This window comes from Herpailurus yagouaroundi, unplaced genomic scaffold (genome assembly GCF_014898765.1).
Source record: "Herpailurus yagouaroundi ecotype Mexico unplaced genomic scaffold, PumYag 530, whole genome shotgun sequence".
NCBI classification, from domain to species: Eukaryota; Metazoa; Chordata; class Mammalia; order Carnivora; family Felidae; genus Herpailurus; species Herpailurus yagouaroundi.
This window is the reverse complement of record NW_024412747.1, coordinates 5,901,413-5,921,308: the sequence shown is the minus strand read 5'-3', so window position 1 is coordinate 5,921,308 and position 19,896 is coordinate 5,901,413. Positions and strand designations below refer to the sequence as shown.

At 48.5% G+C, this 19,896-nt stretch overlaps 1 protein-coding gene and 1 long non-coding RNA gene across 2 annotated transcripts in view; both read left to right on the top strand.

The window, feature by feature from the left end:
- Positions 1–19,896, top strand: part of KCNK1 (potassium two pore domain channel subfamily K member 1) — a 55,473-nt gene that overhangs the window by 9,032 nt on the left and 26,545 nt on the right. The gene's annotated exons all lie outside the window — the stretch shown is intronic.
- LOC121023257 (uncharacterized) overlaps positions 19,565–19,896 on the top strand; it is an 808-nt gene continuing 476 nt past the window's right edge. The window contains exon 1 of the long non-coding RNA XR_005787326.1: positions 19,565–19,654. This is a non-coding gene — a long non-coding RNA (uncharacterized LOC121023257). The remainder of the gene's footprint in view (positions 19,655–19,896) is intronic.

Below are 19,896 nucleotides of genomic sequence, written 5' to 3'. Positions count from 1 at the left end.
TTAAAAACTGAGAACAAACTGAGGGTTGATGGGGGGTGGGAGGGAGGGGAGGGTGGGTGATGGGTATTGAGGAGGGCACCTTTTGGGATGAGCACTGGGTGTTGTATGGAAACCAATCTGACAATAAACTTCATATATTGAAAAAAATAAAAAAAAATAAAAACACTGGGTAGCACCTCAAAAAAAAAAAGAACTGAGGGGCACCTGCGTGGCTCAGTCGGTTGGGCATCTGCCTTTGGCTCAGGTCATGATCTCGCGGTTCATGAGTTTGTGCCCTGCGTGGGACTCTGCTGTTAGCACAGATCCTGCTTCGGATCCTCTGTCCCCCTCTCTCTGGCCCTTCCCGTCTTGCGCACTCTCAAAAACAAAAAAAATAAAACATAAAAAAAAAAAAGTATTGAAATATAGACTTTGGTATAAACACCGTGTTGTATACCTGAAAGTAATGCAATGTTGTGTGTTAATTATACTTCAGTTGCAAGAGAAAAATAAGCACTGGAGGGTCAATTATAAGTGCTCATCCCCTATTCATGCTTAGAGCGGCATGGGGACCCAAATTAAGCTATTTACTCAAGGTGGTGCCTTCGCCCCCTCTCTGCTCAGCTTCGTGGAAGCCTCTTGAGGTTTATTCAGGCTCTGGTTCGAGTCTGCAGCACAGTCCGAAGGAAACCTTTAGACCAAAGGCGCACCGAGGAGGGGAGACAGGAGAGGCACCCATGTCCCGGAGAAGAGAAGAGTGCCACCCTGAGTGTGGCATCCTGAGCTGGGCACACACAGGCCTGGGGGCTGCACAGAAGCTGGCTGTGCTCCCCGTCTTCCCAGACGTGTACCCCATTTGTTCCTGCTCTTTCTCCTCTCTGGTTCCCACAGCATCTTGTGTCCTGCCTGATGTTGGACTAGCCCCTTCTTCTGGTGCAGCACTTACCACCTTGGACAGAATTATTTGTTTTCACGTCTCTCTTCCCACAAGGGTGGTCTTGAGAATGAGTGCTGTCTTGGCCTCACGTTGTGGCATCCCTAGCACTCAGTAGGTCCTCATTAAAGGCAAAGGAAGGCACATTTCTTCCCTTGTCTGAGTCTGTTTGCTCTTCTGTAAAGCAAGGAGATTTCTAAAGATGTTACTCATTTTCAAGAGACCTCAGATATATTGTCATTGTCTGATAAGGAAACAGAGGCCCACATTGCTTAAATGACCTCCTACAGTTATTTATATAAAAAGTTGTATCTGAGTGCCTCGTGTCTACTCACTGCACTGTGGAAGACTCTAAGTGATCCAAAGCGAGGAGAAAGGCATGCATTCCTGAGCAAATGTTTATTGAGCACTTAAGTTTACCAGGTACTGATCCAGGCACTTGGGGATCTTGCCTAACTGGATGTCTGTCTAGTAGGAGGAAGGAGATCCTGTAAATAAGATGATTAAGTGTGAGATAATGGAAAATATATATTGGTCTCTGCCCCAGGTTCCTGGCACAGAGCTCCTAAAAGCTTTGTAAATTCCTGATTAGAGCACTGGGAGAATCTTTTGTTCCGGAAGGCAGCTCTGCGTGTGCTCTAGGGATGGGGGCTGGTCATCAAGAAAGACCAAGCCATGATCAGAAGCTTGGAATTTTCAGCCCCACCCCCATCATCCAGAGAGGGGAGAAGCTAGAAATGGAGTTAATGATCTGTCATGCCATTGTGAGGACACCTCCATAAATATCCCAATAGCACGAGATTCAGGGAGCTTCTAGGTTGGTGAACACATCCACGCTAGGAGGGGGACACACCCCAAGTCCACAGAGACAAGAAGCTCCTGCCTTGGGCCCCTCCCAGCTCGCCCCATGTATCTCTCCATCTGGCTGTTCCTGAGTCATAAAATGAGGAACCGGTGACCTAGTGAACGGACTGTTTGCTCTGTGAGCCCTTCTAGCAAATTGACCCTGAGGAAGGGATCGTGGGAACTCTGATTTATAGCCGATAAGTCAGAAGTACAGCTGCCAGCTGGACTTGACTTCGGAAGTGAGGACAGCTTTGCGGGACTGAGCCCTTCACCTGTGGGATCTGATGCCATCTCCAAGTAGACAGTGTCGGAATGGGACTGACTCACAGGACACCAGCTGCTGTCGTGCAGAATTGCTTGTTGTGGAGAAAAAAACCATCCACGCATACGGCGACCAGAGGTGTCAGAAGTGTTATGTTTTGTGTGAGGAGTGAAAGAGGTGCAGGATGTACACTGAGTGGAGTAAAATGCACAGCACGTTGTGTGGGGATAGATTGCTAAGGAGCAGCATCCCCTCCAGCAGAGAGAAGGAAGCCAAGGAGATAGGGAGACTTGGGTGTGTGTTGCGGGGGGGGGGGGGGGGGCCCAGGACTGTGGTCTCTGATAAGGAAGTCACAAAAGGTCTCACTGAGTAAATGGCATTGAGTCAAGAACCAGAGGAGGTGATAGTGCATCATTCAGCTATCTGGGGGACTGTTCTAGAACACAATCCCCGTATCGGAGGCGCTGTGAGAAAGCCCTCATGGCTGGTGCTGAGTAAGACAGCGCGTGACCAGGTCAAGGAGAAGGGAAGCGGGCACACGGGGTAGGGTGTCCCAGGCTGCTGCAAAGCTTTGGGCTTTTCTCTGAGCGAGGTGGAAAGCCCTGGCCAAGTTCAGATATCACCCCCTTGTGTTTGGGCACAAGGGTAACGTGATCTGACTGATTGTTCTACCAAGTTCACTCAGGCTGGTGGAGGAAGGCAGAGAGGAAGCTGAGGGCGTAAAGCAGGACATTTCCAATATCCCAGATGCTTAGAGCAGGCAGAGGAAGTAGGTGGTGAGAGGTGGTCAGATCTCAGACACAAATGGATGGCGGAACCAACAGGATTTGCCAATAGATTGGATGTGCGGTGTTGAAAAAGAATAATCAAGAATGACCCCAAGGTTTTTGATCTGAACCCTTCCTGGAGACAGAGAAGGCCGGGGAAGGAGCAGGTTTGGGGTAGGCCTGGAGCTCAGTCATGGGCCTGTCAGACTTGAGGTCCCTGCTGAGTGTTCGGGGTCCACCCGTGGCTGCACTCACTCTGATGTGGCGTCCCCAGGGCCGTCCTTGCACTGGAGCCGCGTGCTGTGATTTCACATCACATCTGTGTGTCATTCATCTGACTCAGACTTGAAGAAAGCTTTTGAGGGGTGATACCTGAACTTGGCCTTGAGAAATAGCATGTCCATAGGTAGAGAATAGAGAGAAGGTATTGCAGGTGAAGCATGTGAATTCTCTCGACCAAGTTGCCATTTGATCAATTCATTTAACAATAGTTTAAATACTTCAACTTCCCGGCTAAGAAACAGTCTCTAAACTGTAATATTATTTTCTAATTTAATATTATATAGGGCCATATGGAAAATTGGGAGAGCGGGACAGGAAGATTTGCTTCATATTTTTCTTAAAATTTTAACAACAGGATATTTAGTATCTGACATAATAGTTCAATTTAAAATTTATATTCTGTATAGTCCAGAGAACAGCAATAAATAAATACCTTCTCCAGTGCGGTTTTTAGATGCACCTAACATTAAATAAATTACCAAGAAGTCAGTGTAGGTCTTTTCTGTTTTTAGAAAGTAAATAAGAAAAACATAATTTTTTTTTCCACGAGGAATCAATCTCAGAATTTTAGGAGGTCGATCACCTTCAAATGAGAGTATTTACAGTTTGTGACAGAGGGCAAAGTTATCATGGGACCCGGAAAACTACCTGAGTAATTTTCACTTCTGCTTGTTTTTAAGTTTGCCGTAATTACCATTTGAAATGATGTCATTTGAATAACAGGGCTCCCAGCTACTCTTGGATGATCTAAGGTGCCCTCTCTATTCCCAAACACCGAATTTTGTCCAAGCCTCCCCCCTACCCCCACCAGCTTGTGACTTACCAGGAGGCAAAGTGGAATGTTTGAAACTAGAATTTAAAGGTTAGAGCATTCTTGTAGCTAAAATTCTTTAAATGTTTGAACACTGGTTACCAAGGAGCTCAATTATTTAAAGGCTGTGGTTAGGGGATTAAGTTAATTAAAGGCGGTCCGGAGAGGTTGCCTCCCTATCAGAGGGCCTCCCCGAGTTCTGAGCTGGGAGAGGAGACCCCACGTCACCACCTACCTGCCACCCAGGGGTCGGGACACGAGCTCGCCCACGGGGAGCCTGCACAGATGCACCGCTCAGGAGGGGGTGCGGATGAGGCCCACGCTTTCACGCCCCTAAACAGCAGGGAGGAGCACCCGTGTGTGGACACGCAATCTGTCATCCGCTCGGCCGGGCCCATCCTCCCTCCCCGCCCCTGCTACTCTGCAGTGCATCTTCCGTTTAAAAATCGAACCAACAAAGGTGGAAAGAGCAAAACTAAATTAACAAAGGGGGAGAAAAGGCAGCACACTGCCAATGGTAGTTTCTGGAACATGACCTACACCCACATTTGTTCTTCCAGCAACTCTGGCTGCCCACCTGTCATTTGCGAAGGTAATCTGGATGTGGCTGAAATGTCACACTGGCACCTGAACTTGTACGTTCAGGTCCCTGCTCTCATGTCTCTCACAACTACGTTTTGTGCGTCGATTCATGCTGGCAGTCGCCTCCTCCTGGTGAGGCTGCGTCCTGTTCCCCCTGGCTGGCGGGGGTCGGGGGTGTCTGGAGAGTTTCTTCGGCCATCCTGCTCTGTCCCCTCCTCAGTACACCACCAGCCAAGGGCAGGAGGGCCGCACAGCAGCGTCCCCTCATAGCCGGGGTTCAAGGGACGGATTTTTCCCTCAGGAGCCAGGGAATGGAGTTGTCTAGTTCGATTGTTGTGATATCAGACCGAATTCATATTAGAAAAGTACAGCCTTGGGGCGCCCGGGTGGCTCAGTTGCTTAAGCGTCCAACTCTTGACTTCGGCTCAGGTCATGATCTCACGGTCCGTGAGTTCGAGCCCCGCGTTGGGCTCTAAGCTGACAGCACGAGGCCTGCTTGGGATTCTCTCTCTGTGCCCCCCCACCCCGGCCCCACCTCAAAATAAATAAATAAAACAACTTTAAAAAAGAAGAAGGAGGGGCGCCTGGGTGGCTCAGACGGTTAAGCGGCCGACTTCGGCTCAGGTCACGATCTTGCGGTCCGTGAGTTCGAGCCCCGCGTCAGGCTCTGTGCTGACAGCTTAGAGCCTGGATCCTGTTTCAGATTCTGTGTCTCCCTCTCTCTCTGCCCCTACCCTGTTCATGCTCTGTCTCTCCCTGTCTCAAAAATAAATAAAACGTTAAAAAAAAAAAATTAAAAAAAAAAAAAGAAGAAGGAAAAGTATGGCCTGATTGAGTGAAAAGTGAAGATCATGCATTATTTTTAGGGGGAGTTTTTATTTTCTGATATACTGAACAACCCTACATAAACGAAGTACATGTTGCTTAGAGGTGTATTTTAGGGAGCTTTAAAAAAATAAGCCCCGGAGGGGCGCCTGGGTGGCGCAGTTGGTTAAGCGTCCGACTTCAGCCAGGTCACTATCTCACGGTCCGGGAGTTCGAGCCCCGCGTCAGGCTCTGGGCTGACGGCTCAGAGCCTGGAGCCTGTTTCCGATTCTGTGTCTCCCGCTCTCTCTGCCCCTCCCCCGTTCATGCTCTGTCTCTCTCTGTCCCAAAAATAAATAAACGTTGAAAAAAAAATTAAAAAAAAAAAAAAGCCCCGGGGCTTAAGTGAAGGGCGGCCGGTATAAGAGGGACAAAAGCATCGATCTGTGGACTGGGGGCGGGCAGCCTGGGGTCTCTTCTGCCAAGTCACTGGCAACAAAAATTCACTGATAATTTCTCCAGAGCTGAGTCGTTTCCTCTCGATAACAAGTGAAGGGGCTGAAGAAGACCTTCCTCCATCTCTAAGCTTTGGGGGTTCTAGGCCCCTGGAAGGTTGGCTGAGAACCTGTCTACCCTGTGCCCCACACGTGAGGACACAGAAAAAATACTGTAAAGGGATAATCCCTGACCTTAAAAAAAGGTCTGCCGTCTAGCGGGGGGAGACGCACACGTAAAGACTCGTGGAGAGCTAACCGCTGAATCGTGTGGGGCTATGGGGTTTCGAGGGGGAGGCCAGTGTGGGCCGAAGCGTGCAGAGGAAGAGGGGACTCGCAACGGCATCGACCGGTGGCAGGTGAACAGGCAGCATCGGCCAGTGGCAGACAAGAGGCGGAAAGGTGGAGGCAGAGGGCTTCGACGATGGCAAGCGGAGTTTGCGCTTCACTCGGCCGGCAAGAGGGAGCCACGTTGGTTCCTGAATGTGCTCTTACCGTCCGGCCTGCAGCCTGGCTGAGAACAGGGGAAGCTGGGCAGCATGGCTCTGAGGCATGGCGGTCGCTCAAACGCAAGCTGTGAGTTGCGCTGAAGAAGAGCGAGAACTGCCCAAAAGACCACCCGGACATGAAGACAGACTTGCGGGGACGGGGTGGGGGGAGCCGGGGGAGGACGCCCCACAGAGCCCCTCGGTGGGCTTAAATGGGGACTCCTAGGCCCTGGGGCACCATGGCGTAAGAGGGGTTACTCCGGGCTGGCCTACCATGAATGCCACAGCCCGAACCCCGAAGCCCGCCCACCCTGAGGCTTGAGGGACAAGCCGAGTGGCTGCCCTACATGGGAGTGTGAGGTCTTTCCAGGTGTGTACGGGGCAGGGAGCACTGTAGGGAAGAGCCCCAGTCCTGTGCTCCTTCACCTCCCCACACATGCGTGATTAGCCGGACCCCAGACACCGGGTGTGCTTCTGGGGGACACAGGGGGCTGTGGGGGCCGGGGTCCTCCAGCCCCAGTTCTCACGGGTTCAGCCATAAGATAATGACTAAGCTGTAGAGGCTGTGGCTGTAAGTGGCATTTGTGATTGGTATTTCAGTTCGTTGCAAACAAGCATTTCTCAATGGGTCGAGGAAGTCCAGTAAAATAGCCATTCCCTGTATCATGGCCTTGCTGGTAACCTGCTTTAAGGAAATTCTTTCTGACCTACCAAAATCCCCACTTTAGCCCCGCTCCCGAGTGACCAAGCTGTGACTTAGGGAAGCTTTTTTTGTTAAAAGAAACACAGGTATTGGGGCGCGTGGGTGGCTCAGTCGGTGGAGCGTCCGACTTCGGCTCAGGTCATGATCTCACGGTCTGTGAGTTCGAGCCCCGCGTCGGGCTCTGTGCTGACAGCTCAGAGCCTGGAGCCTGCTTCGGATTCTGGGTCTCCCTCTCTCTCTGCCCCTCCCCCACTCATGCTCTGTCTCTCTCTCTCTCTCTCTCTCTCTCTCTGTCAAAAGTAAGTAAAACATTAAAAAAAAGAAAGGAAACACAGGTATCGTAAATACAGTTCTTTGCATTTTGTGACTGCTGAAGGGAATTTCTCAATGTATTGGACTCAGAATGAAGATGTCTGGCCTCTCTTTAATCGCTCAGTATTTTCAGTTTTTGCCTCAGGGTGTCCAGTATCCCAAGTCTGTTCTTACTTCACAGGGAAAGCTGTGATGACAGCTGCTGTGTGAACCTCGTGGATGCTTTGAGGAAAAGGTACCACTTAGCGCAAATCTTTACATTTATAATCTTCTTTTCTTTCTCGTCAGATGTGATTTAAAACATTTTTTTGGGGGCGCCTGGGTGGTGCAGTCGGTTAAGCGTCTGACTTCAGCCAGGTCACGATCTCGCGGTCCGTGAGTTCGAGCCCCGCATCGGGCTCTGGGCTGATGGCTCAGAGCCTGGAGCCTGTTTCCGATTCTGTGACTCCCTCTCTCTCTGCTCCTCCCCCGTTCATGCTCTGTCTCTCTCTGTCCCAAAAATAAATAAACGTTGAAAAAAAAAATAAAAATAAAAATAAAAAAACAAAAAAAACATTTTTTTTAAGTTTTTATTTATTTTGAGAGGGGGCGCAGGGAGGGGGCAGACAGAGAGGGAGAGAGGCACAGAATTCCAAGCAGGCTCCACACTGTCTGTGCAGAGCCCGACACGGGGCTTCTTGCCACCCATGAGGTCATGACCTGACCTGAAATCAAGGTCAGACGCTGGAGCAACTGAGCCACCCAGGCACCCCAGATGTGATTGTTATTTTATTTTTTTAATATTTATTTATTTATTGAGAGTGGGAGAGACTGTGAGTGGCGGAGGGGTGGAGAGAGAGGGAGACACAGAATCCGAAGCAGGCTCCAGGCTCCGAGCTGTCAGCACAGAGCCCGACGCGGGGCTTGAGCTCAGGGACCGCGGGATCATGACCTGAGCCAAAGTCAGATGCTCAACTGACTGAGCCACCCAGGCGCCCCTGGTTTTTATCTTTTTAAAGTGCACACATGATCACACCTGCAGAGACTCCTTTCCCCCTTGCTACCTGGTTTGAAAGGCGTGAACTCAAGAACTGAGTTCCCTGTTGAACCCACATGTGCACGCAGAGCAGACAGATGAGGGTAGGTGACTCTTAGACCAAAGGAAAAGTAGTCTTTTAGCCACGGTATTGCCATAGCTCATAGGCAAGCCCGAGACATAGACCAGCCCGCGGACATGTTTGGAAAGCAAAGCAAAGTTGATCAGATTGTTTAATCTCTTCAAAGCCTGCTGCGTCAGCTCTGAGCATGGGCTCTGGTGGATCTCAGGGTTAGACCCGGCCCGCACTCCAGGGCTCCTGGGTCATCTGCACCCCAGAGCAGTCAAGTGCCACAGACGACTGATTCACAGCTGCTTGCAGCAGGTGAACTTTGCATTTCTAAAAGATGTACTTGAAACAATTAGAGTGGGTTGAATATTATTCCTATAGCAACGGCACCCTTACTTCCATTCTAACATGCCTTCTTGAAAAGGAAGAACCCTGGGGCACCTGGGTGGCTCAGTCGGTTAGGCGTCCCACTTCAGCCCAGGTCATGATCTCGTGGTTCATGGGTTCAAGCCCCGCATCAGGCTCTGCGCGGACAGCTCGGAGCCTGGAGCCTGCTTCAGAATCCGTGTCTCCCTCTCTCTCTGACCCTCTTCTGTTTGCGCTCTGTCTCTCAAAAATGAATTAAGTGTTCAAAAATTTTTTTTAAAAAGAAAAGGAAGAAGCCAGGCCCTGAGAGTCATGTATCATCCACGGTCTGCCTTATTTATACCTCTGTCGGTAAGTAGTAATTCTAATAGACGTGATGGTTACTGACTATCCGAGTGATTCCCATTGCCGCCGAGTGGCAGGGTTCTGACATTGGGAGTGAGCCCCTCACTGGATAGCTCATGTTTGTATAGCTGTTGGGGGGAGGCTGAGAATCAGGGCATAGTTTGGTTAGGTGTGCTTCATTATGTTTCTCCTTAGAAGCAAAAAAAAAAAAAAAAGTCTGGTTGTGCCCTAACACCTTGAAGGACATATGTGAGTTCACCGTGAATTTAATTGAATTCCTGCTGGCTTGTGTGCAGGGTGGTTTTGAAAGCCACTCTCCCTTCTGTCTCAGAGCGGGATAAAGTCACCCACCCTTATTTATCTGCTCTGTGTGTTCTGGGAGGTGGTGCTCTGCGTGTGTTGGGGTACACGGTGAGACCATTTATTTGTTTTCAAGTTTCTCCACCCCCCCTTCCCCCCGACTCACTTCCTCATCTGTGAAATGAGGCCAAGCTAGAACCGAGCTGTGTGTTCCTAAAGAAACATCCTTGGTGTTCTCACACATCGAGCTCACTCCTATGGTTGGTCTCATTAGATGCCCACGGGGTCCACCTTTTCCCCAAACACATTGCTCCCCATTTCCCATTAAATGCCAAGGCAGAGAGAGTTGTGCCTTCTAGAAACTTTAGCAACTGGGACTGTCTTCTAGTTTGGCCTCCTTCCATTCGGGGCCAGAGCACTGCTGTTCCAGTGCCTCCAGAGGCCCTGGTCCTAGATGCCCAACTGTGTCCCCCAGCAGCACCCCCAGCAGATGGTGTCTGCCCAAGACGCCATGACAGAATGTACCCACCTTGTTCTCTGCTTCTACGTGTGTGCTCCTAGCTTGGCTCAGAAGGAAAACACGGCTCTATGTCCTGTTAACACAAGGCAAAATGACATTTGTCTGAAGAGCTTCTTAGCGTGGGTCAACCTGTGCACTGCCCACTCAGTTCAGGGAATGTTCTCATTATTCCCCCGAAGTCTGCTGCCTAAGGTAATAATTCCTTCCGTGATGTGTTTTGCACAAACTCATTTTTACACGGATGGAGTTGCACTGTTTTCTCCCCCTGAAATTATCAGCTCTGATTTGAAGCTCGTAAGATTTGACGTGCAAACAGCCAAATTACCTGATGAAATCACAGAGAACGTTTTATTAGTCATTTTGACCACATGAGATGGTTAAGGCCAGTTAATGGACTTTAAGATTCAAGGACCATTTTTTCATGATCCCACCAATATTGGGTTTAGCTTTGTTGTTTTTTTGTTTTTTGTTTTTTAACATTTATTCATTTTTGAGAGAGAGAGAGAGACAGAGCATGATCAGGGGAAGGGCAGAGAGAGACGGAGACACAGGATCTGAAGCAGGATCCAGGCTCTGAGCTGTCAACAACGGAGCCCAACGCGGGGCTTGAACTCACAAGCCGTGAGATCATGACCTGAGCCAAAGTCGGACGCTTAACCGACTGAGCCACCCAGGCGTCCCTTAATGCTTGTTTTTGAGAGAGAGAGCATGCGCAGAGTTGGGGAGGGGGCTCAGTGAGAGGGAGAAAGAGAATCCCAAGCGAGCTCCACGCTGAGCACAGAGCCCAATGCGGAGCTCAATCCCACAGGCTGAAATCAGGAGTCGGACGCTCAACCCACTGAGACACCCAGGCACCCCTCATTCTCCATTCTTTCAAAAACATTTTTGTATGTCTTTATTTTATTGAGAGAGAGAGAGACAGAGTGCGAATGGGGGGAGGGGCAGAGAGAAGGAGACACAGCGCCCGAAGCAGCCTCCAGGCTCTGAGCCATCAGCCCAGAGCCCGACGCGGGGCTCGAACTCACGGACCGTGAGATCGTGACCTGAGCCGAAGTCGGACGCTTAACCGACGGAGCCACCCAGGCGTCCCTGTCTTTGTTTTTGAGATCAGTGCAGACGCTGCTGCTGGCTCTCCTGGCACAGGTTTGTCCCCAGCTTGCTGCCTGGACTTCACAAGGGATCTGGACCTGTGATTCCAGTAATTACGACTGTTTGCCGACCACCTGCTGGGGGCTGGCCCCTGGGCATGCTGCTTTGTCCTTCACGTAATTGGGGGCCTCTGTCGTCCATGTACGGATCTCGAGGTCACGGCCGCTCTTTCCTCATTACCCTGGGTCTATGCCTCTTCCCAGAAGGTGCCCCGGGTGCACTTCCTGGTCCACATCTCTGTTTGCTTTCCCTCCGGCTTTTCTTCCTCTTCAGATTCCCTTGCAGCTCAGCTCTCAGAACTTAGTTTGGGGGAGCCTCTCCTCTCTTACCGGTCTTGTCCTCTAAAGAGAGGAGCCAGAAGACTGTACTGTCTGTTCCCAGAAATGTCAGGCAGCTTGACTTCCGCAGTATCTGGCATGCACCTGCTGTGCCACAGGGCTTCCTCGTTGGCCCCTCAAAGGTTAGGGGGTCCATTGTTAACTTGGGTTTGCTGCCCTGTGTTTCAGTGAAAACAGTGTTGATTACTGGTGAGTGAGTTGTGTGAAAATAGCAGTGAGATCCTCGAGAAGCAGGGCTGGAGAAGAGGTTACAGCCGATCCTGGGTAATTTTGTGACCCTTAGAAGTCTCTCTTGTATTAGACGGACCAGTCCTCTGACAGGTATGAAAGTATTCAAAGTATGTTTAAAAAAAAAAAAACAACTGACATTTGGGGCACCTGGGTGGCTCAGTCGGTTAAGCATCCGACTTCGGCTCAGGTCATGATCTCATGGTTCGTGAGTTTGAGCCCCACGTCCGGCTCTGTGCTGACAGCTCAGAGCCTGGAGCCTGTTTCAGATTCTGTGTCTCCCTCTCTCTCTGCCCCTTCCCCACTCGTGCTCTGTCTGTCTCTAAAAAATAAATGTTGGGGCGCCTGGGTGGCGCAGTCGGTTAAGCGTCCGACTTCAGCCAGGTCACGATCTCGCGGTCCGTGAGTTCGAGCCCCGTGTCAGGCTCTGGGATGATGGCTTGGAGCCTGGAGCCTGTTTCCGATTCTGTGTTTCCCTCTCTCTCTGCCCCTCCCCTGTTCATGCTCTGTCTCTCTCTGTCCCAAAAATAAATAAAAAACGTTGAAAAAAAAATTTAAAAATAAAAAATAAATGTTAAAAATATATATTTTTTAAACTAACATTTTGGGGCACCTGGGTGGCTCAGGCAGTTAAGTGTCCAGCTGTTGATTTCAACTCAGGTCATGATCTCACGATTTGGTTCGTGAGTTTAAGCCCCACATCGAGCTCTGTGCTGACAGTGCGGAGCCTGCTTGAGATTCTCTCTCTCCCTCTCTCTCTCTGCCCCTCCCCTGCTCTCTCTGTCTCTCAAAATAGATAAATATTTTTTTTTTTAAAGAAAAAAACACCTGACATTTTAAGAAGAAAACTTCATTAGAGTATGTATTTTAAGGCTCTTCCCCAGGGCATTTCCCTCTAGGTCAATACATTTAAAAAGCCAGATTAACATAATATACTTGGGAAATGTTGATAGCCCATTAAACTCATGTTTGTTTTTCTGAGGAATTCAAGAACTAATTCTTGAATCTAAGAATATTTGATTTTATCACATTCCTTAAACTGCCAATTTTGTGAGGCAGAATTTGGAGTCCTATTTGATCCTTATAGAAGAATAAACTTGTGGTGCTAATTTGTCTAAAATCTTGAATGATACCCTATGAAATGGTAAATTTGTTCAGTGGTAGAAACAGTCTGAAAAGGAGACTAGTTTTAATAGTTTCCAGCGTGTAAAATTCCATGTTTTGTTTTGGTGGAGATGTTTTGTTTGTTTTTGAGGTTCGGGGAGATGATCTGAAAGGAAATGATTTGATTTAAAGAAGCACATGATTTAATTGTTAATGGCAGATGCCAAGAAAAAACCATCATGGCTTTGAGGAGAGGCTGGTGGGGTGGAGTGTTAGAATACCCGTCTGTCCACAGTCCACACAAAACAGTAGTTCTGTGTATTGTCTTACAAGTATTTTCTGGGCACACGAGATTGTGACAACAGGTGTTTGGCAATGACCATGAATAAGATAAAGGAGGGAACAATAAATACTTCATAAGAATATCTCCATTTCGATATGGCTTTAAAATTTTCTGGCTGCTCTCACTGAAATTACTTTCTTTGTTAAAACATTCGTATGTGGAGGGACACCTGGGTGGCTCAGTTGGCTAAGTGCCAGACTCTTGGTTTTGGCTCAGGTCATGGTCTCACGGTTTGTGGGTTCGAGCCCCACGTCAGGCTCTGCACTGACAGTATGGAGCCTGCTTGGGATTCTGTCTCCCTGTCTCCCTGCCCCTCCCCTGCTTGCTCTCTCTCTCTCTCTCTCTCTCTCTCTCAAATAAATAAATAAACATTAAAAAGGAAAAACAAAACAAAACCATTCGTGTGTGGATAGCAGAGCAGACCTTAATCAACCCGGTCTTACAGATACGAAATTGAGGCCGGAGAATGTGTCTTGTTTAACCTAAAGCAATTAGGAAGTGGCAGGATGGGGACTCCAGTCAGAATGTTCTGGCAGCCCTGGGAGGACTCTGAGAGATTCTGACAGATTCCGAGAGGGCTGACAAGGTTTGGTGACAGGCTGTTAAGTAGAAGCCGGGCTCATGGTCTTGTGGCCACTGCCGCCCTACGTATGGTGACCTTCAGTCTTTGATGTGCCTCAGGTTCCTCTTTGGGAGAAACATCACCAGAAACCTCTACTGGGGCTGATGATCCTATACTTATGCTTCCTTCAAATCCATTAATGAAAAGCTGAAGGAAAAATCAAGAGCGTCATTTCCTGGGGAGTAGATAAATCCCAGAGTACATTTTTCAGTTTGCCAGGGCATCCTACTCAGGCATCTAAGTATGAAGTGATCGTTTTATCCAGATAGAACCCTTTTAAAAAAAAAATTTTTTTTTAATGTTTATTTATTTTTGAGAGAGACGGAGACGGAATGCGAGTGGGGAAGGGGCAGAGAGAGAGGGAGACACAGACTCCAAAGCAGGCTCCAGGCTCCGAGCTGTCAGCACAGAGCCTGACGCGGGGCTCGAACCCACAAGCTGTGAGATCGTGACCTGAGCTGAAGTCGGACGCTCAGCCGACTGAGCCACCCAGGTGCCCCCAGATAGAACCCTTTAAATAGAAAGAAATAATTGTTGGGGCACCTGGGTGGCTCCGTTGGTTTAGGGTCCGACTCTTAATTTCGGCTCAGGTCACGATCTTAATGGTTCCTGAGTTCAAGCCCCCCCATCAGGCTCTGTGCTGACAGCAGATAGCCTGCTTGAAAATCTCCCTCTCTCTGCCCCTCCCCTGCTCTCACTCTGTCTTTCTCAAAAATAAATAATAAATAATAAATTTGAAAAAAACTTAGAAGAAACAATGGTTTCCTTCCAAAGTTAAGTTGACATATTATAACCCTCATTGTTACTCAAGGCTTCCACTCCTTGGCCCAACTCCAGAAGAAGGTTTAAACGTAACTTATCCTCTTGGGGCGCATCCTCTTGGGGCGCCTGGGCGGCCCAGTCAGTTGGGTGTCGAACTTTGGCTCAACTCATCTCATCTCATGGTTCACGGGTTCGAGCCCCGCATTGGGTTCTGTGCAGACAGCTCAGAGCCTGGAGCCTGCTTCAGATTCTGTGTCTCCCTCTCTCTCTGACCCTCCCCCTGCTCGTACTCTGTCTCTCTCTCTCTTTCTCAAAAAGAAATAAAAACATTAAAAAGAATTAAATGTAAGTTATCCTCTGGTCTAACCTGTCCATCGTATAGACCAGTTCTTTCAGATGGAATTATCTTGAGGTAGGAGGAGGGATAAACAGGCAGAGAGCACAGAGGATTTTTAGGACACTGAAGTTAACTCTGTGTGATGCTGTAACAATGGATGCCAGGGACCATACATTTGTCCAAACCCATAGATCATGGGGCACCACGAGTGAGCCCTTAGAGAAATACGGACTCTGCAGCGTAGGTCCGTCAGTTGTAACAGGTACCACAGGGGTGGGCGGTGTCGACAGATAGTGAGGGAGGCTGTGGATGAGTGAGGGCCAGAGGTGTATGGGAACTCTCTGTACCTTCTGTTCAGTTCTGCTTTGAACCTAAAACCAGTCTCAAGTACAAAGCCTTTTCAGCAACGTAATTCTCCTGATCTCTGACCTGGGTAAATACCCTTTTTTTTTTCTATTTCAGGAACCACTTTAATGCTGCTAATAGCAGTGATCAGCCTTTGAATGGAAAGATAATCATCTTTTCCATAGAAAGGTTTTACTTGTATACCTGCATAGGAGGGAGGGGCCCTGCATAGGAGGGAGGGGCCCTGCAGGGCACCCCTGAGGTATATTCACCCTGGCACACTCAATAACTAATGGCAGCTCACCAAAATAAAAGTCACATTTAGTGTTCATCCAAGCCACAAATATCTTGTGAGTTCCCACTGTGAGCTGACCTCTGCTAGGCTTGTAATATGGGAATAAACAGATCAAATACACTCCTAGCCCAAAGGGAACCTGGCTCCAAGACCATCATGTTTTTGTTGTTTTTCATACTTTTAAGTGGCTGATAAAATGGAAAGTTTAAGCCAGTGTAACATCACAGCTGTATGTTTGTATTTGAAATTTTGGAACTTCTTCCCGTGTGATCGGTACCATGTTAATGAGGTACCAATGCCCAGTAACTTGGGTTTTTGTTAGAGATTAAGCTACGGATTTGATTCAGCCAAGGGAAATTCATTTACTCTCCCATTCACTCATGCATTCATTACTACTAGCGTAAAATACCTTTTGGGCAGCTCTTTTGTGCCAGGCACATTTTTAGGTGCTGAGGAACATCAGGAAACAACATAGACCAAAATGCCCACCGTGGAATATACACTCTAGAAGGGAAGAATGACAGTATTATCAATATAAGTAAATAAAATACATGCTAAGGAAAAATAAAGCGGGGAAGGGTGAGGTAAGGTTTGAATTGAGGGGATCATTGATATTTTACGTAAGGTGGCTTCTGTAGGCTTCTCTGAGTGAGACAGCTTTTGAATAAAGACCCGGAGTCCCTAAGGAAGCCAGCCAAATGGATAATTGAAGAAAGACCATTCCAGGCAGCAGGGGCAGCATGTGCGAAGGCCCTGAGTCAGGAGCATGCCTGTCACAGAGCTCTGAGGCCGGTGTCCCTGGAGCTGGGCACACAGCAGGATGTAATAGCAGATGAAGTTAGAGAGATGCGATGTGGGTCCTGTCATGCAGGACCATATGAGCCATACTGAGAGCCTTGGGTCTCATTGTGAGCGAGTGAGCACTGCTGGAAGATTTGAAGCAGAAAAGTAACACAATCTGACTTGTTTCCCGAGCTCGCTGTGCTGCTGTTTGGGGAACAGAGTACAGGAGGCTGCACAGATCAGGTAGACCCATCGGTGGGCTCGTGCTGTGATCATGGGAGAGATCTCCGTGGCTCGGACCATGAGCGTAGAGTGGGAGGTGGTGAGGATTGGTCAGATTCCAGACTTCCTTCTTTAGTGGTAGAGCCAATAGGATTGGCTGAGGGGTTGGACGTAGGTGGAAGAGAGAGCAGAGCATCACTAGGGTTATTGGCATGAGCCACAGCGAGACGGAGGTGCCACTACCTGGAGAGAGAGACCCAGGGAAGCAGGTTGGGAGACCCAGAGCTCAACTGGGGACGCAGTAATTTTAGATGCCCGTGTGCCAGCCCAGTGGAGGTACTGAGGAGGCGGTTGGATGTGTGGGTGTGAGGTATGCCACATCAGAGGTCGGAAAGAGGAAGGATCCAATGAAAAGCCTGAGAGGTGATTGGTGATGTCATGGGAAAGCCAGGTGACTGCCGTGGCCTGGAGGCCGAGAAATCAACGATGGAGACGTTGCGAGGAGGTGTGAGTAGTGGTCTCAGATGCCGCTGATGGGTCAGTAGGTGAAGGCTGACATCGCCATTGGATTTAGCAATGGCAGGGTTGTGGGTTGGTGGGGGTAAGTGGCCAATCTGAGTTAGGTTCAAAAGAAAGTGAGAGGGTTCCTTAGGTAGGTGGATGAGTAAATAAAGTGTGGTCCATCCAGAATGGAATATTCTTCACCACTAATGCACTACGAACGCATGAAAAGACTTGGAAAAACCTTAAATGCATGCTGCTAAGTGAAAGAAGACAGTATGTGCCATAGGATTCCAACTATATGACATTCTGGAAAAAGCGAAACTATGGAGACGATCAAAAAAATCGGCAGTTGCCAGGGGTTGGGTAGCAGGGTGTGAATGAGCACGGAGAAGTTTTAGGGCAGCAAAACTATTTTTCGTGACCCTGTAATGATGGATACAAGTCATTATACAGTTGTCTAAACCCATAGACTGCACACACCCAGAGTGAACCCCATTGTAAACTGTGGACGCTCTGGGAGACGATAATGTGTCCGTGTGGGTTCATCCATTGTATCAAACGTACTCCTGCGGTAGGGGATGCCGATAACCAGGGAGACCACGCATGTGTGGGCAGGAAGTATGTGGGAACTCTCTGTACCTTCAGCTCAGTTTTGCTGTGAACCTAAAACTGCTCTAAAAAGTAAAGTCTATAAAAAAAAGAGAGAGAGAGAGGTGATGAACTAGAGGCGGGAAGTTGATGATGGTTTCCTTTTTTTTTTTTTTTTTTAATTTTTTTTTAATGTTTATTTTTGAAGGAGAGAGAGAGACAGAGCATGAGCGGGGAGGGGCAGAGAGAGAGGGAGACACAGAATCCGAAGCAGGCTCCAGGCTCTGAGCTGTCAACACAGATCCTGACACGGGGCTTGAACCCATGAACCACAAGATCATGACCTGAGCCGAAGTCGGACCGTTAACCGACTGAGCCACCCAGGCACCCCGATAATGGTTTCTGAGAATACTGCTGCACAGAGGAATAGGAAAATGGGTGGTAGCTGGGAGGGAAGTGGTGGGTTAGAGGAGACTTAACTATGTTTATGGAAAGAAGGCAGACTTGCTGACCCATGTCCTTGGGTGGGTGAATGGGTTTGGGGGGAGAGCTGGTCTCAGAAACCCAAGAGAAAAGCTGAGGTGGGGGGGGGGGGCGGAGGTCATTGTCACCGGTAGGTAGATGTGCCAGTGAGTTCTTATGGGAGCTCTTTTCTGTTGGCGTCTGTGTTCTCAGTGAGAGGAGAATGTAAGGAGCATTGGAAACAAAAGGATATTTAAAAATTCACCAATACGGGGGCGCCTGGGTGGCTCAGTGGGTTAAGCATCGACTCTTGATTTCGGCTCAAGTCATGATCTCAGAGTTTGTGAGTTTGAGCCCCGCGTTGGGGTCTGCGCTAACAGTGCAGAGCCTGCTTAGGATTCCCTCTCTCTGCCCCTCCCCTGCTCTGTCTCCCTGTCTCAAAATAAATAAGTAAACTTGAAAAAAACTCACTGATATAATTTACCAATTTTTCTGCCCATCTCTCAGTTTTCACCATTTCTTTCAAGCTAGCCTCAGAGCTCTTTCAAATCAGAATTTCTCTTTGGCAGTGGATGGTTATCTTTTCTTAAACACAGAACTACTATGCTTTCAGGGCGACCTTTCTGATTGGTGGGTTAACCAGGGCCTGACCAGTGATGAGATTTTCTTTCTTTTTTTTTTTTTCAACTTTATTTATTTGTTTTCAGAGAGAGAGAGAGAGAGCCAGCAGGGGAGAGGGAGGGAGGGAGGGAGAGAGGGAGAGAGAGAGAGAGAGAGAGAGAGAGAAAGAATGAGAGAGAATCCCAACCAGGCTCCACACTATCACTGCAGAGCCCGATGCGGGGCTCTAAGTCACGAACTGCGAAATCATGTCCTGAGCCGAGATCACAAGTCGGACATATTGAGCCACCCAGTCACCCCGGGATTTTCACTTGTAGAAACCTACACCATAGGAGTTCTGTTCTTTTGGTACACTGTAATGGTCAGAATGTAATGTCCTTTTGGGAGCCTCTGCATTAAAAGTGAATTCAATTCAGTCGTTTGAAGCCCCAGAAAACCATTTTACATTTTAAATGGTTCTATTTATTGGGCTGATGAGACTCAACATTTAAGGCCTGTAAGAGCGGAGACTCTCAACAGCTAGGAGGGAGGGGAGGGATATGTAGTGTGAATACTAAGTATCATATTTTATGTTTATTTATCATGCCAGTTATAGAAATTAATGCTTGATGGAACGTTCAGGGCTATGGAAAAACAGAAAACATAAAAGGGTATTATTATCTCCCACCCCCACCCCTGCCCTCGCCTGGAGAAGCCAGACTCTCTCCTGAGATGGGTTTACTTTTCCTTGTGTTGTTTATCCAAAGGGAGCATTGATTTTTTTTTTAAATCTTTTTTAATGTTTATTTATTTTTGAGACAGAGAGAGACACAGCATGAGCAGGGAAGGGGCAGAGAGAGAGGGAGACACAGAATGTGAAGCAGGCTCCAGGCTCCGAGCTGTCAGCACTAGAGCCCGACGTGGGGCTCGAACTCACGAACTGTGAGATCATGACCCCAGCCGAAGTCGGATGCTTAACCGACTGAGCCACCCAGGCGCCCCTGATTTTAAAAGTTAGTAAAATGTTGGTTTGGATAGTCACCCCGTATGTGTCTTAAGTAGTAAAACAAAGCCCATGGAGTGTCTGATGAGGTGCTTTTTTTTTTTTTTTTAAATTTTTTTTTTTTTCAACGTTTATTTATTTTTGGGACAGAGAGAGACAGAGCATGAACGGGGGAGGGGCAGAGAGAGAGGGAGACACAGAATCGGAAACAGGCTCCAGGCTCCGAGCCATCAGCCCAGAGCCCGACGCGGGGCTCGAACTCACGGACCGCGAGATCGTGACCTGGCTGAAGTCGGACGCTTAACCGACTGCGCCACCCAGGCGCCCCCAC